Source organism: Lemur catta, chromosome 1 (genome assembly GCF_020740605.2).
Source record: "Lemur catta isolate mLemCat1 chromosome 1, mLemCat1.pri, whole genome shotgun sequence".
Taxonomy (NCBI): Eukaryota; Metazoa; Chordata; class Mammalia; order Primates; family Lemuridae; genus Lemur; species Lemur catta.
Window position 1 is genome coordinate 212368835 of NC_059128.1, and position 16983 is coordinate 212385817.

General features: G+C 41.2%; 1 long non-coding RNA gene across 1 annotated transcript in view; it reads right to left on the bottom strand.

The window, feature by feature from the left end:
• The window catches only part of LOC123641940, a 38029-nt gene that overhangs the window by 17528 nt on the left and 3518 nt on the right, over positions 1–16983 (bottom strand). The window contains exon 2 of the long non-coding RNA XR_006736376.1: positions 10797–10895. This is a non-coding gene — a long non-coding RNA (uncharacterized LOC123641940). The remainder of the gene's footprint in view (positions 1–10796; positions 10896–16983) is intronic.

Sequence of the window (16983 nt, forward strand, 5' to 3'; positions counted from 1 at the left end):
ACACTTTTTTATTGGCCAGAGTTTAAGCCTCAGTTTTGAACTAGATGCTTCCTCTACTTTTCAATAACTCAAAAGAGGAATCTCCAGGGTGCCAATAATTAGTGTGACCAGTGCTCCCAGATCAGATAGTCACAATTCCTCTTAGGCAAGCTTAATTGTCATTTAATTCAGTGTTATTCTCTGAAAAAAAAATGAAGTTGAGATTAATGCACAGCCAAGCAACTCTGAATTAAGTGTTCTTTCAACAGTAGGAAGCACAAAGAAAATTACAATTATGCTTTGTCCAAGTAAATAGGATAAATTCACACTCATCCACTTTGAGGAAAATCAGTAACAAATGTTTCTTCCCAAGCCAGTTTTGTTCAGACCCCTCTGGGACATGGCTTCAACAGATGTTTACGAGTGTGGATTTGGGAAGATCCACTCTTTGTTGTTACTTGTTAGTGTTTTGCCGCCTTCTCTCCCCTCTCTCTGTGAGTAGAATGGTAAGTTAACTGCAATACTATAATATTCCTACCTCTCTTTCCTACGTTCCCACAGCATCAGCTTTAGACTGCCACTGTGAACCAGACTCTGATGCCAGAATCTGGTGGAAGGAAAGCCTTGGAACTCTTTCTGTGATGCTAATTTAGGTAAAGCATTCCTCCACTCCCGCTGTAAGGTAGGTCACCTGCCCATCACCTTCTCCACTTTCCTCTCCTCAGAGCAGCAGGAAAGGGAGAGGTCGTGGCTCTCCTCTGCTAGTTCTAGCTGAAGAGATCAGAAATGGCTTTGGAAGCTGAGGGGCGGCACAAAAAAAAAAAAAAGGCAAACTCCTGTCTTTGGAAGGATCCTCACAGGAAATGCAGCTTGACGCTTGACTTGGGAGTGTGCAGTTAATAATAAAGAGATGAAAGATGAGACAATCAGTCCCGTCTTCAGCTGCATTCTTCATCTCTAGACCCAGTTCCCTCCAGGGGCAACTCAGTACTGTCTTTTTTTCCCCCCTCAATTCTCTTTCTTCTCTCCCTGAAACACATCTCAGAAAGAGAAAGACTTCTAATGAGGGAAGACAAGCAAGACATTAGCTCCTAGCACCAATTTTAGCATGGGCAGTTGAAAGCATTCTAGTTAGTCACTGAACGCTACCTGCAGGGCCCATCTGCTCACCTTTTGAAATGTTTGGCCCTTGCTTTGAAACTTTTTTAAAAAAATATATAACCAAGAATTCTTTTTATCAAAAGCGCTCCCTTTGGCAGAGGCAAGAGATTGAACTGTCAGAATATTCCAAAGCCAAGCTTGCTCTAGGCAAAGGAAGGCAACACTGTTTCCTAAATTTACAGCTGTGTCATCCTCCATAGCATCTCATTCATTCATCATTCACACCCTGAATGCATGATACGTTCATAGGGTGGAGGTAGGGGAGGTAGAGAAACAGAGATGAATTGGTACAGTCCAGTCTTTTAAGAGTTTAGTCTAGATGGCAGAGAGACCACCACAAACCAATAACTTTAATACAAAATAGAAAGTGAATATGGCGTAGCCGCATCAGGGTCTGGGCTGAAGAGGTAAGAAAGCATTGCTATTAGAATCATTCATCAGCTTTTTAAAGATATGCTGAACTCCTCCTCTCATGAACTTCTTATTTAGAATTATTTTATTTCTTTGTTCGTTGTTTGGTTAATTGGTGGATGGGCAGGTGTGAGGAGCCTCAAGTCTCATTCTCTCTCTTTTCATACATATATTATATATATAAATATACATAATATAAAAGTATATATGAAGATAGCTATATATGGATAGATAGATGGAGGTGGATATAGCTCTGCAGATATTTCAATATATTATACAATATATATCTATTAAAATATTCAGGTGATACTGATATGATCAGGCGACCATGGAAACTAACTCAACTGATGTCTTCATTCATTCATTCATACAACAAATGTTTATAGAGTGCCTATAATGTGTCAGGCACTGTGTCCTGGCATACAATTGTGACCAAGAAAGAGATGGTCAATGTCCTTATGGAACTTATGCAAGAATTGACGGAGATAGACCTTAGCCAAATAATTATGCAAATAAATATACAAATACAAATAGAAGAGAAAATTTAAGGGAGTCTTAGGGGAGGAAGGGGAATTGTTCCCAGCTTAGGTATACAGGGAAGGGTATCAAAGAAGGTTTTATAGATAAAGTATCATATGTGCTCAATTTTGAAAGTCGTGTATGATTTAGATGTTGAGTTACAGTAGGGGAAGGGGACTCCATTCAAAGGGCACAGTGTGAACAAGGGCAGTGCAGCAGGAAAGCGCAGAGGATGGATGTGGCCTGAAGTAATGGGAGAGTCACTGAGCTTTCCTGGGTGGTGGAATTGCCAGCTACATTTCAGAAAGATTAGTTTGGCAGCATTGCAGGAAAGAAGAGGGAGGGACAGACAAGAGGAAGGTGGACCCTCGGGCAGCTACCAAAATATAAAACAGAAGAAGAGTAGTCTGTGGCAGTGGAGGTGACAAGAAGGAAATGGATATAAGAGGCATTGCTGTTTTATATAATAATATTCAGGATTGGACAATAACTAGATGGTGGGGGATGGGGTAGAGGAGTAGGTGGGAGAGGTAAGAATAAAAGATAATTCCAACATTTTTACCCTGAGAACACAGAAATAGAGACCCTGGTGATGGCAGGGGTAGCAGGGATGGATTTACAGAGAAATTCCAATAGGAAATACCAACCTAGATACTAAGAATGAGGAATCCACCTTATAGCCAACCCTCACCCTTGTTTTCTATCCCTTCTTCTCCCACCCCTACCCTCTGTGCTTAGCACTCTATATTGTGGATATTAGATTACAAATTACCATAATTTTTGATCAGTTGGAAAATTAATCCCAGACTATGATCAGCAAATTCATTTCCCATTAGGGGCCTGGTTAGCGGCGGGAAAGGACTCTGGCAACATTAGACACCCAACAAACAGCCAAGCACCTTCCACATGGCCACCCTGCCATTTACCAGTGGTGACCATAGGCAAGTCACTCCACCTCCCTAAGCTCAATTTCCTCATCTGGAAGAAATTAGGGATAACTAAATCTGTGCCACCTACCTCAACAGAGTGTCAAATGCTTCAGGAAGAATCCAGAAGAGAGAAGAGAAACTTGTGCCTGAACAAAGACAGTAGTAATCAAGGTGGTAGCTTTAAAAGACAGCTAAGTGGACAGGAATGCAGAAAGAAAGTGTTGGAAGATGAGTAAATGACATACAAAGGAGTGAATGAGAGTACATGCTTTTTCACTGTGTCACAAATGCAGACTTTGAGGCCAGAACTCAGATCCCTAAAAATCACTGTGTGTGTGAGAGAGAGAGAGAAAGCCCTTTTCTTCTATCTTCAAAAAATGACAGAAAGACCCTGTCATTATTTTGCTGGAGTCTGCTGGCTGTCTCCCAACATCTGGTCTCTTGTCTTTAGTAACTACCTTGGTTCTTGGCTGGACACAAAATGAGTCAGCTAAAAGACTGGGTCTCCTAGCTTCTCTTGCAACTTCGTGTGCCCATGTGACCAAGACGTGGTTAGTGAGAAATCAGCAGATATGTGTATGGCTTTCAGAATCTCTTCTTACCATACTGACCAAAGTAATTTTACAGATTTAATGCAATCCCCATCAAAATACCAATGTCATATTTCACCGATCTATAAAACATAAGACTAAGCTTCATTTGGAACTAAAAAAGAGTGTGAATAGCCAAGGCAATCTGACGCAAAAAGAACATGTCTGAAGGCATCACGTATCTGACTTCAAATTGTACTACAGTTATCTCTCTCTCTCTGTCTCTCTCTCTCTCTCTCTCTCTCTCTCTCTCTATATATATATATATATATATATATATCTTGCTATACATAAAATTAATTCAAGATGGACAAAAGACTTAAATGTAAGGCATGAAACCATAAAATTTCTAGAAGAAAATGTAGGAAAAACTTCCAGACATCGACCTAGGCAAAGAATCTATGATTAAGACCCCAAAAGCAAATACAGCAATAATAAAAATAAATAAATGGGACTTAATTAAATTAAAAGGCTTCTGTATAGTAAAGGAAGTCAGAGTCAATAGAAAACTTACAGAATGAAAGAAAATATTTGCAAACTGTACATCTGATAAAGGGATAATATCCAGAATCTATAAATAACTCAAACAAATCAGCAAGATGAAAGCAAACAACCCCGTGAAAAAGTGGGCAAAAGACATGAACAGAAGTTTTTCCAAAGAAGATAGACAAATGGTCAAGAAACATATGAAAAAATGCTCAACATCACTAACCATTAGGGAAATACAAATTAAAACAACAAAAATATACCACCTTACCCCTGTCTGAATGGCTATCATTAAAAAGTAAAACTCATGCCTGTAATCCCAGCACTTTGGGAGAATGGCTATCATTAAAAAGTAAAACTCATGCCTGTAATCCCAGCACTTTGGGAGGCTGAGGCAGGAGGATTGCTTGAGGCCAGGAGTTTGAGACCAGCTTGAGCAACAGCAAGATCCCATCTCTACAAAAAAATACAAAAATTAGCCAAGTGTGGTGGCCTGTACTTGTAGTACCAGCTATTTGGGAGGGTGAGAGAGGTGGATCACTGAAGCTCAGGAGTTTGTGGTTGCAGTGAGCTATGATGATGCCACTGCACTCCAGCTCAAGTCAAAAACAGAGTCAAGGCTGGACGCGGTGGCTCACACCTGTAATCCTAGCACTCTGGGAGGCCAGGGCAGGTGGATCGCTCGAGGTCAGGAGTTCGAGACCAGCCTGAGCAAGAGTGAGACCCCCGTCTCTACTAAAAATAGAAAGAAATTATCTGGCCAACTAAAATATATATAGAAAAAAAAATTAGCCGGGCATGGTGGGGCATGCCTGTAGTCCCAGCCTCTTGGGAGGCTGAGGCAGTAGGATCGCTTAAGCCGAGGACTTTGAGGTTGCTGTGAGCTAGGCTGACGCCACGGCACGCACTCTAGCCCGGGCAACAGAGCGAGACTCTGTCTCAAAAAAAAAAAAAAAAAAATAGAGTCAAAACACAATAGATACTGGTGTGGATGCAGAGAGATAGGAACGCTTATACACTGTTGTTGGGCCTGCAAATTAGCACAACCTCTATGGAAAACAGTATGGAGATTCCTCAAAAACATAAATATAGACCTACCATTCAACACAGCAATCCCACTCCTGGGTATCTACCCAAAGGAAAAGAAGTCATTTTGTTAAAAAGACACCTGCACTCGAATGTTTATCACAGCACAATTTACAATTGCAAAGATGTAGAATCAACCTAAATGCCCATCAGTTCATTAGTGGATCAAGAAAATGTGGTATGTATACATATACCATGGAATGTGGTATGTATACATATACCATGGAATACTACTCAGTCATGAAAATGAATGAAATAATGTCTTTTGTAGCAACTTGGATGGAACTAGAGACCGTTACCCTAAGTGAAGTATCTCAGGAATGGAAAACCAAATACCACATGTACTCTCTAATAATTGGGAGCTTAATGATGGGCACACACAGGCATAAAGAAATGTAAAGGACATTGAAAACCAAGAAGGGCAGAGGGTAGGAGAGTGTGAGAGGTAAAAACTTACATATGGGGCACAATGAACACTATTCTGGTGATGGACACACTAAAAGCCCCGACTTAAGCTTTATACAAGGCATCCATGTAACAAGAACATTTGTACTCCCTTAATATTTTGAAATTAAAAAAAAAAAAACAATATTGGGCCCCATATTTGGTTTTGTGCTTCTGGTGACCAGAGCAATGATGGCATAATAAATGATTATAAAATTTTCCTTATTCATGAGGAAAATAAAACCTGATTCAACTCAATTCCATTTTCCTTCTCTTTCATAAGGAGTAGTTCATAATTTTCTGTCTGAAGGTGACATGAGAGAAACAGATGTTTAACTATATTATTTAACAACTTAGGGACAACCATCCAAAGAACCTACGTTTCCTGTCACATTCCAGATTTCTGCTGGTGCATGATCAGATTTTCCTCACCACCTATCTTAATTCTATAAGCTGGCCTCTTCACTGTCTTATATTGAAATCATATATTTCCCTGTGTATGGTGATATTATTCTCCCATTTGATGAACAAATGAAAAATCTAACTTGTTTTTAAAGTCTAGTTCAAATTCTAAATCTTTGTACGAAGAAAGGAAACCTTTCTTAGAGAGAGATACTCTCTTCTTTTTATCCTTTCTTCTACTTAGACTGCAGATATAATGGTTGGAGCTCCAGCCGCCGTTTTGTACTTGAGGTGACCTTGCGAATGGAAGTCACGGTAGAGCGACAAGAGAAAAGGAACCTGAGTCTCTGGTCTATGGGGCTGTAGATACTTACCTCAGGCTGCTTATCTCAGATGGCTTTTAGTTTCTTATTGCTGCTCTGACAAATTGCCACAAATTTAGAGGCTTAAAACAACACTGCTATTTTTTTATCTTATAGTTCTAAAGACAGAAATCTGACAGAGATCTCACTGGGCTAAGGGTGTTAGCAGGTTGCATTCCTTTCTGGAGGCTACAGGGGAAAATACATTTCCTTGTTTACTCCAGCTTCTAAAAACTGCCCATATTCCTTGGATCATGGCCCTCTTCTTCTATCTTCAAAGCCAGAAACATAGAGACAATCTTTCTCATACTCTGGTTCTCTCTTCTGATTCTCTTTTTCACTTTTAAGGACCCTTGGGTTTACCTTGATCCCATCCAGATGAACCATGATAATTGCTCTATGTTAAAGCCAGTTTATAAACAAACTGAATTCCACCTTCTTCCTTAATTCCCCTTTGCCATGTACTCAACATATTCACAGGTTCTAGGGATTAAAACAAGGACATTTTGGTGAGGCTACTGTGGTGAGAAATAAACCTCTATCTCGTCTGAGCCATTAGTTTTCAGGTCTTTGTTGTTCACAGTTAAACCTAATCCCAGCTGCTATAATAATGCATTCTTATAACAGATCTTTGCTGAATACCTATGGTGGTGCCATTTGTGGTCTGATAACTGTGGATTATTCTGACACCTACAATCCTCCAGAGGCTGTGAGACCCACCTCGCACAACACCTGCCCACGTATCCCCATGTCCACAGTGAACTGACGTCATTAACTGCCACAGGAGCAAAGACTGTCCACCTGTGAACTGAAAACAACTCCCGCTCCCCGACACCTGCAGACTTGCCTCAGCACAGAGAAGAAAACTGAGGGCCAGACTCGAGAAGGAACTTACCCAAGGTCCCATAGCAAGTTCTTGGCATTGCCAAGACTAGAACGCAGGTCTCTGAATACCACTCCTGCATCATATTCTTCTTCTTTAGGCCACTCTGGGCTTTTCAAAGAAGGTTGCATTAGACACTTTCACAGCAGCGTGGTCCCAGGCACCCCAGTCACAAACCTTGGTACAGGCTGAAAACCATGTTCACCTCTATTACAATGTTTCTAGTGATACTAAATGCTTAAAACATCAGCTGGATTTTCTATATTTTCTTTCTATCTCTAGAATATGCATAGTAAAGTTTTCTGGTCTGTAGACTACTGATTTCCCTGCCTCTCACACCCTCACTCTCTATTTCTCATATTTGTTAAATGAGGACTTTTTAGGACTTAAAAACACTTACCAAGATAACACAGACATAAGGAGACCAAGTCAAGGAGACAGGCCTGAGAGTTCATGGATTCTAGTGCCATCTCTGACTTTGTCTTCATTTCTCTGAGTGTTAGCATTTCCATCTTTAAAATGGGGCAACAGCAAATGTACCTCAAAATAATTGCAAGGCACAGCTAATAAAATCCATTCTAAAGCACATCACCGCCATGCAAAGTGTCCTCTAACTGCTAATAATAAAGCACTGAGCAACTAGAAATTGTGCTTGCTCTGAGGCACACTCCCTAGTAATGCCGAGTGAAGGTGAGGAGAACTAGAACAAGCCCAGGACATAAAGCCAGAGGAAGACACCTGATGGGGCAGCCAGCCTAGCGCAGAAGTGTGCTGGAGAGCTAACGGGTCAGGAAGGCCTTGGCAGGGCATCGGCTGAAACCTCTCACTCTGTTCTTAAAGATCTGATTTCCCAAGTTCTTTTTGGAAACTCTTTATGCGTTACACATCTCAGATAGTTGGAAAGACTTCCCTTACGCAATTTAAGTCAGTTTTGCTTTGCTTCTGTCTGCAGAAGGAATGGAACAAGGCTATTCACACCAGCCCCCATATCCCTACACCTCCGCATCCCCACCCATACAGCAATATCCTTTCTTATGCCTGATGGCGGGTACTGAGATAGCTTTTCCGTAGCATCTCCCAGTGCTCCTTGCCCCAATTATTTATAAATGTAGTGGTTGTTGTTATTGTTTTTATTCAAGGGTTTTATGGTGAATTAAAATGCTACAGTCAATTTTAGAGCTGGATAGGATCTTTGAGATCACTTCTTCCAAACATCTATATTTGCACATGAGAAGGCTGAGGCTCCACTATATATGGTATCGCCAAGGTTACACATTATTGTGTTGAGACAACGGTAAAAAGAGGCCTAAGGAATTTTGACAATAATGTTTGACTAAATAATATTGAACTTATGCTAATGTCTAATTTTTTTATTCTCCACATAATACCTCCTGATATTTGTATGGTACGCTGATATTTATTTTGAGCATAAGCAGTCATCCTGCTTCTTGTATAATAGTTGTTTACTGTTCTTCTGTCAGAGATATCATTTTTCCTCAATTAAGCATAACCCTGCACATTTATACCAACTTCTTTAATTTAAGGGGTCATACTGAATTCTAATTCTACCTTATTTTCTCTAACAATTATGGAGCAGCTCCTATGAGCCAGACACTGTCACATAAGTACTTCATTTGATCCTCAAAACACCCGTATGTTGAGGATATTATTATCTTCATCTTAGAGGTGAAATAAAATGAGTCACAGGGCAGTTCAGTAGCAGACACAAGATAGTCCATCTGCTGAAGTCTAAGTCTTCTGATTTGTGCTCATGAAAGCAAATGACTTCTCTAATAGTATCAGCTATCCCACCTGATTTTCTTACAGCAGTAATTCAGGGAATGATGCTCCTTTTCCCATACCCTCATCGTGGACATAAATATTAAGTAGAATAATTAGCCAAGGCTGATACATAGAGATTGTCATATACTCATCAACTTGAAAGTAAATAACTTCAATGCTCCCCAAGATGTAGGTCAATGAGAAGAAAGTATGGCCTTTCCTTTTTGTATATGGCCACAGATGTGCAAGCAAGGCAGGAAATGATGAGGGCAGACGGAAGAGTCTGAACGGAGACGGAGCGCTCATTTCTAAGGGGGGGTCAAGAAAGATGTCGTGGAGAAGAGGCACGTGCCCAGGTTTCCATAAATGGTAGGGTTCAAAAGGGAAGACGTTTGGGGAAAGGCAGGTGAGCTAAAGGTTAAGAACAGGGGCCCAGAAGGAGGGAGGGTTTGTGGAAAGGGGTGAAATGACAAATACATGAAGGAACTGAGAGAGATTCTGTGTTTCCATGTGTCTTAAGGGTGATCATATCAAAGGTAGGCAAGAACTGTTCTGTGAAAGTAAGATTCCAAAAGTCAGATAATTGGGCCTAAAGTCACAGAGTCTGTCAGTGGGCAGAGAGCCAACACCAAGGCAGAGAATGAGACACAGCTTTTCTAACAATGGACCTGCTCACTGATGGCATAGGCTTTTCCTTGGAGAGTTGAGAAACTCATCAGGAAAAATATTCAGGAGGCCTGGAGACCTCATCCCCACGAGCTGGGTTACAGAAGGTGTTTCTGCACTTTGTTGGTTCTGGCTGAAATGAACTCCAAGGACTCTCCCATTTCTGAATTTCTAGGATTCCAAAAGTTTACCCCAAGAGAGACTGGATCTCCTCGGATGGCAGGACTCTGTGCCAACAATGCTCAGCCTCCACATGGAAGGGACATTTTTCAAAGCATCTTCCAACTGTGAGATTTCAGTGATTTGTGTTAAACTACACCGAGGGAGGGTTTTTTTGCAGCTTATATTTTTTTATCCCCCAAAAAATTCTTCAGGAAAAGTCTTATCTTCCTTCCAATATTTTATTAATGTTCACTTTCCTACATTTTTCTGATTGTTGCCCTATAGGTAAATTTTATGCTAAACATATTTGATTTGTTGTATTTTGATTGGATATACTCTGGGCAAAAATGTATTAAGTGTGCCAGTGTCAAGTGTTTAAACAACCACATAGAATCATTGAACTTTTGCAGCCTTTGTAATAGCTTTTATGACATATGCATGACCTTGTTTAATCCTCATGCAAGGCAGTGATGTAGACCTTGCCATCACTAACCTTAGAAGGAGGAAAGCAGGCTCACTGTAGGGTACAGCGAGTCTGAGGTCTGGTCCTGTGGGCCTCAGGCCCCCCTGTCAGCCTCCCATGGTGACTCGGGGCACTGTAGCATCGCCACAATTGTTAGAGGAAGAACCTAAGACATGGATGGGTCAATGGATTGGGCCTAGGGTTACAGAGTTCATTTGTAACAGGGCCAGATTAGCTTTGAATATATGGCCACAGAATCTTTACTTTTTGAAAGCCACCTTTAAGGCACCCCAAATCATGCATCTAGAAAGACCTGGAAGACATCATAGAATGACTTGTCCAAGCTCCTCACCCACAGTCGCTGAGTTACCATCTGTCACTCTGAGCACTACAATAGATTTTTTAGCATTAATAATACGCCAAAGAAGGAAAGCCAAGATCCATCTTCTCAAGAACATCTGTGCTCCTTACCTGCCCATCACACCTTGCTGGATTATTAAATATTGGCATCATCTTCCTAAGCATCTCATTTATGGTTTTTTTCCCCTCAGGTGAATATTGGGTAAACTTCTGCAATAAGAATAATAAGGAAAGTCAGTTAGATTAAAGTAACTAAAAACAAAAGAAAACAAACAAATTCTCCCTTCTAATCCCTTCTCGAAGATCTCCCAGGCTTCTATGTTTCAACAACGTGGCCTACTTCTGTGCCCCCAAAATATCCTGACTTTCCCACTTACAATCACTTATTCTCATCATTATCTCAGTGTGGAGTGCCCCCTTTCCCTATCCCTCATATATGAAGATTTACTGATCTTCTAAGGGCCAATTCACATGCCACTCTGTATGAAGCCTTTCCTAATTTTCCCAGTCAGGATGAATCCTTCCTTTCTCCAGCTCTTGTTTCATGAAGTCTTGTAAAGTGGATTTTTTTTTTATTACTTGTCTTTCCCCTACACAAGACTGTGACTTCTTAAGGACCCAAATCAAGTGGAATTCACGTGGGCTGGATGCACAGGCTCACAGTATGCACTTGGCATATGTTTATTGAATGAATAAAATTAACATCAAATGCCATTTCCCCTTTTTCCTTTTCTTATCAGACATTCAAAGATATTCAACGTCTCAAGTGTCTTCCTGCTTACAATCTGTACCTCCTTTTCTACAAATATTCCATAAAGGGTAAGCAAGCTGCTACTGTTATGAAACATTTGCCAGAGATTGCTAGAAATGGTGCATAGTTCACCAGTTCTATTAAATCATAAGGGTTTCCTTTCTTTTTTTCTTTTCTTAAATTACAATTCAGCATAATCTTTTCTCTCCTGTTAAGCACTAAGGAGAATGCTCATAAATCAGAAATCACTGAATATCAGACCCAGAAGAGAGAATCTAGTAATCTAGCCCCCCTTCCTTTTATTAAGCAACAGGGAAATTGAGCCTTAGAAAGAGTGAGTTACTTTCTCACAGTCAAATAGCAAGTTCCTAATGTGCTGAGACAAGGTTGAGATCTCTGATCTTTGCAGGGTGGTGCTGGGTCCAATCCTGATAATTTGTTCCAGGGTTTAATTTCTAAAACAGTGCTTGGCCCTGCCCCTTACTTCCTTCCAGCTGTGAATTCCTTTTCTTCATTTAAGCACTGGGCATCCTGGCTTTCTGATGCACCCTCAGTTACCTGATGTTCCCCAGCCCTCAGGGAGCAGTTCTGGCAGGTCTCAGCCTCCTGCTGCCCCTTGCTCTTTGCTGTGGCCATGCCCAAGTCAGACATGCTCTCTTCCCATGTCTCACCACCCACAGGCTCCCCTCACTCCAGCCTCTAGACCTGTGTTTCAGCTCTTCTGTTAACAGGGAAGTACTTTCACCATGCTTTAGATGCAGTAAATCATTTATTCATTGTAACAAACTTATGAGGTATATGTCAGTGTTGTCCCTCTTTGAGGGTCAGAGAGGCTAAGTCGTTTGCTCAGAACAACATGGCTTGTAAATAGCAGACCTGGCAGAATTTGTCATAAGGAATGGATATAGGAGAGGACTCCAGGTCTCCTGTCCCAAGGAGGCCCCTGAATTTTACATTCATTCCATTCTCTTAGGAGGTAACATCTATAGTTTCCAAACTCTTTTTTTTCTTGAATACGTTTGAGGAAATTAGTTTTTACCCTAGGGAGTCACTTCCTGGGGCAATAAAGTTTTGGAGAGTTGGGTCTTCTGGTTTGGAAATTTTTTTCCTGTTAAAAATGGCAAACAGAGTCATGATTTAAAACAAAAAAAATCTGTAAATGAGATATTCACATTTCCTCACTAGAAAAGTTCACCTTTTGGGTAGAGTACTTGATGGAAAATTCCAGTGGAGAAAGGAAAATTTCTCAAAGAATGGTGAGCAATCACAAAGAAGAATTTTGAAACAGACAGGACAGGCATTTGGTAACCTAGGGTATTTGTTACTGCAAATGCTAGGCCTTGCAGAAATAATAACTTCATAACAAATGAGTATATTAGTCAGACTTAAGAGGGATTTTGTACTGGCTTTGGGTATAGACTTTCACAAAGAAACAGTGTTTGATGACCTAGTTGCATTCTGCAATGGGCAAAGAAGCTGAAAGGTAGAAGAGAGCATTGTTGAATTAGAGGTATATATACTAGCTCTTAGAGTTTGAACATTCATTCCTCAATTGGGGAACATCTGCATTCCCGAGTTGGAAAATTCAGAAAGAAAGGAAGAAAGGCAAGAACAAAGGAAGGGAGGAGGGAAGAAGGGAAGGAGGAAGAAAAGAAGAAAGGGAGGGAGGAGAAGAAAATTGCTAAACACTATTTCTCTCTTCACTTCATTAAAAAATTCTCCACTACTATAAGGATCAATTCTATTTTCTTCTAGATTCCATTTTCCATCCATAATACTAACTCTGGTCTCAGATACACAAATAAACACATGAAAGTAACTCAGAGAGGGATTCACATGGAGAATTGCCCAAAAAATGTTTAGTGTGTTCATTTAGTTATGTGAGTTGCAGCTTACAAAACACCTGCACGGCGCTGTGCGCCTGGAGATTTCCTCATTCCGAGTGTGGCAGCACTGCACACCCTCCTGAGGCCAAGCAGAGAAGGTGGCACTGTGGCCCAGAGGCTCAGGGCTGGCCCTCTGTGAGCTCAGCTCCAGCCTCCCTGCATCCCACAGCAGAGGGCACTTTTCCTAGTGGAAGAGCTAGAAGGAATAGCTCCTCAGTGGAAAACAGGAGGTGAAATGTGTAACCAGTGGAAACACCACGCTGGCAGACAAGGGGCTGGACTGCAGTTTCTGCCACGCCATCCCTCATTTTGTGATCTTAGGCGATCACTCGTCTTCTCAGGAAAGTGAGGGGGCATGGTCAGAAGGGGCATGGCCTGAGATTCTCCTCTAACTCCAATGTTTAATGGTATTTGTGATTAAAGTTGCACATTCACTGTCTGTTTCTCTATCTATGATGTGGCCAGGTTGGACCAAATGACCTCTAAGTGTCCTTTAAGCTCTACAGACCTGTGGTTCTAGGACCAAATCAAGGCTCACTAAACTGTGTGAAAGGAGAGAGGCTGTGGTTCCCAGACTCACAAAGGATATCAGGTTGCTCCCAATGCCTTAGCTCAGGCTAAGGCATGAGATTCTCCAGTCCAGATCAGAGGGCAAAAGAGTGAGGCTCTTGGCCACTTGGGTGCAGAATGGGAGCTGCCCAGGCCATCATTTGCCCCCACAACACTTGCCTCCAGATCTGCTGCTCCAGCAGCCCTGATCATCAGAACATTGCAAGGGCATCACAAGAACTCAGGGTCCCTTCTGGGACCACTGAGGTCAAACTTCTTCTTCACACATTCCTGACAAAGAGTTTTCCAGACTCTGCCTGAAGGTAGCCTGTTCCATCTTTAGAGGACTTTACTATTGAGAAATATCTTGGGTGAAGGTACAGGCCAAGCTCTGTCTCCCTGTAACTTTTACCATTGGTCAAGTTCTTCCCTCTGACAAGTCTGCCTTCTCTTCCCTACACATTACCACCAGGCCTTTGGAGACATTTGGAGACAACAGGCAAGGCTTCTTAAGTCTTCTCCTGAATAAGGAACTCTAATTCTTCTGATGACGTGGTTTTCAGCCATCTTACTCTTCTGGCCTATAAATTCTCCAAATTGTTAAACACAACCTGGGTCTTGGAGGATAAAAGACTGAGGTTTCAGTGGTGTATCTACCAATGAGCTGTATTTTATCAACACAACTGAACTGAAGTTTTTAGGGTAAGTAAAATGTTGAACATAAAAAATCTATAAATGATAAAGTGCTGCATAAAAAAATTATTACTCCTACTACTACTGCGACTATATATTGCTACTAAAAATAACAATTACTACTATTAAATCAAGAATATAATCCAGGCCGGGCGTGGTGGCTCACGCCTGTAATCCTAGCTCTGGGAGGCCGAGGCGGGTGGATCGCTCGAGGTCAGGAGTTCGAGACCAGCCTGAGCAAGAGTGAGACCCCGTCTCTACCAAAAAAAAAAAAATAGAAAGAAATTATCTGGCCAACTAAAAATATATATACAAAAAAAATTAGCCGGGCATGGTGGCTCATGCCTGTAGTCCCAGCCTCTTGGGAGGCTGAGGCAGTAGGATCGCTTAAGCCCAGGAGTCTGAGGTTGCTGTGAGCTAGGCTGATGCCACGGCACTCACTCTAGCCCGGGCAACAAAGTGAGACTCTGTCTCAAAAAAAAAAAAAAAAAAAAAAAAAGAATATAATCCAGTTGTTTTCTAAGAGTACCGAATAGGAAAGGGAGATCTCTCTTGCTCTAGAAATTGCATTGCTAGGCATTCAGCCTAACCCCACTGCAGCCGTTTTGGTAGCCTATGTCTCAGAGTTGTTCATCCTGAGCTTACAGACAACTAAATACTGCAGCTTTATCACACATGCTGCTGTAAGCCTCGGTTTTTCCCAGTTCTTGTTATTGTAAAAGTTAAGAAATTTACGTTTGTCTCTGACATTTCATCTTGTTTGTTTTACCCTGTTCAGATACTTTTGGACTATGATTCAGCCATTAAAACCAGTGCTTTCCAATCCTGATTTCGTGTCAGAATCATTTTATAAAGTTTTTGAAATATTCCTCCTGATCCCCAATCTCAAAATTTTGATTCACCTATTTTAGGGTGGGACTCAGGAAGCTGTACCTAAAAACAAGCGTCTTAGGTGATTCTTATCAGTCAGCACACCAAGCTCTATCAGACTCCATTTGGAAATCCAGGCTATACCACAACCTCCTCTGTTCAGTTTCACCTGAACACTTGATAAACATGATTTTTTTTTTTTTTTAGGGAACTGCCTAGAGGATAGGAAGATATCTACATGAAAGGGCAGGCAAAGGCTCTCACACCTGTTAATGTTCTTTCACGAGTCATTTTCTTCCTTAGTCTCTAAAACAAGGTAGATACTGCAATGTATAGGTGAGCTTGCCATATGTGTTAGAGACGAGGTGTTTCAGAATCCCCTGTTTCTTTTCCTTCAGGCAGGGTCCTGTCTGCTCCTAGCAGAAGTGTGGAATCTGGCTAAAAAAGAACATCCAGACTCAGAGCCCAGAGAAGTCAACTGAGTAGACATGTGAGTAGAGACCTATTTACAGCCCCTAATTAGCCAACAACTCATCCTTTCATTTCACAGGGAAGCCCCAGAGAGATACATTTACTTGCCAAGTTCACTCAGTTTTGTCTAAGATGATCTGGGAAGATTCTTTCTGAACTAAAAGGATCCCTATGTCTTCCTTGTCCTGTTTCATACTTCGTTCATTCAGCACACTCACATACTGTGAATATTCTACGGGCTAGGTAAGCATTGTGTGGGGGTGGGGGGAGAAAGAAATAAGATACAGCTCTTTCTCTCATCTCCAAAGTCCAGTAAGACAAGACCTGGCCAGGCGCAGTAGCTCACACCTATAATCCTAGCACTTGGTTGTGGGGTCTAAGTGGGAGGATTGCTTGAGGCCAGGGGTTCAAGACTAGCCTGAGCAAGAGTGAGATCCCATCTCTACAAAAAATAGAAAAATTATCCAGGCATGGTGGTGTGTGCCTGTAGTCTCATCCACTCTAGAAGCTGAGGCAGGAGGATTGCTTGAGCCCCTGAGTTGGAGGTTGCAGTGAGCTACAATGTACTCCAGCCCAGGTGACAGATCAAGACCCTATCTCAAGAAAAAAAAAAAAGGACAAGACCTACATACAAATAATGACCCAAAATGGAAAAGGATGGATGCATGAAAGGTCAAGGAAAGGAAGAATATATGTCCTCATTCTAAGGAAAAGTGTTCTTTTAATCTCTCAGTTAAAAAAAGAACACTAATTTACAATGATAACCAAACAAAAAGAAAATATGTTTCATTAAATCCATGCCTGTGTCCATGTGATCCTTCAAATGTCTCCTCCTACAGTACAGGGACGCTGATGTCTTTTATTGTCTCAATAACACTTAGCATAATACCATGCACACTGAAAAACATCTCTACCCTCAACTTAAATCTTTGTATTCTTATGTTCTGGGCATATATGAGTACAATTGTTACAAAAGACCTTTCAAAATGTCTTAGCTCAGTGACTACTAGATTTCTTCGTATGTATCTGTGTTAAAAGGCTTTCCTTCACATTACTAAAGTTGTGGTCTAGTTCCTAT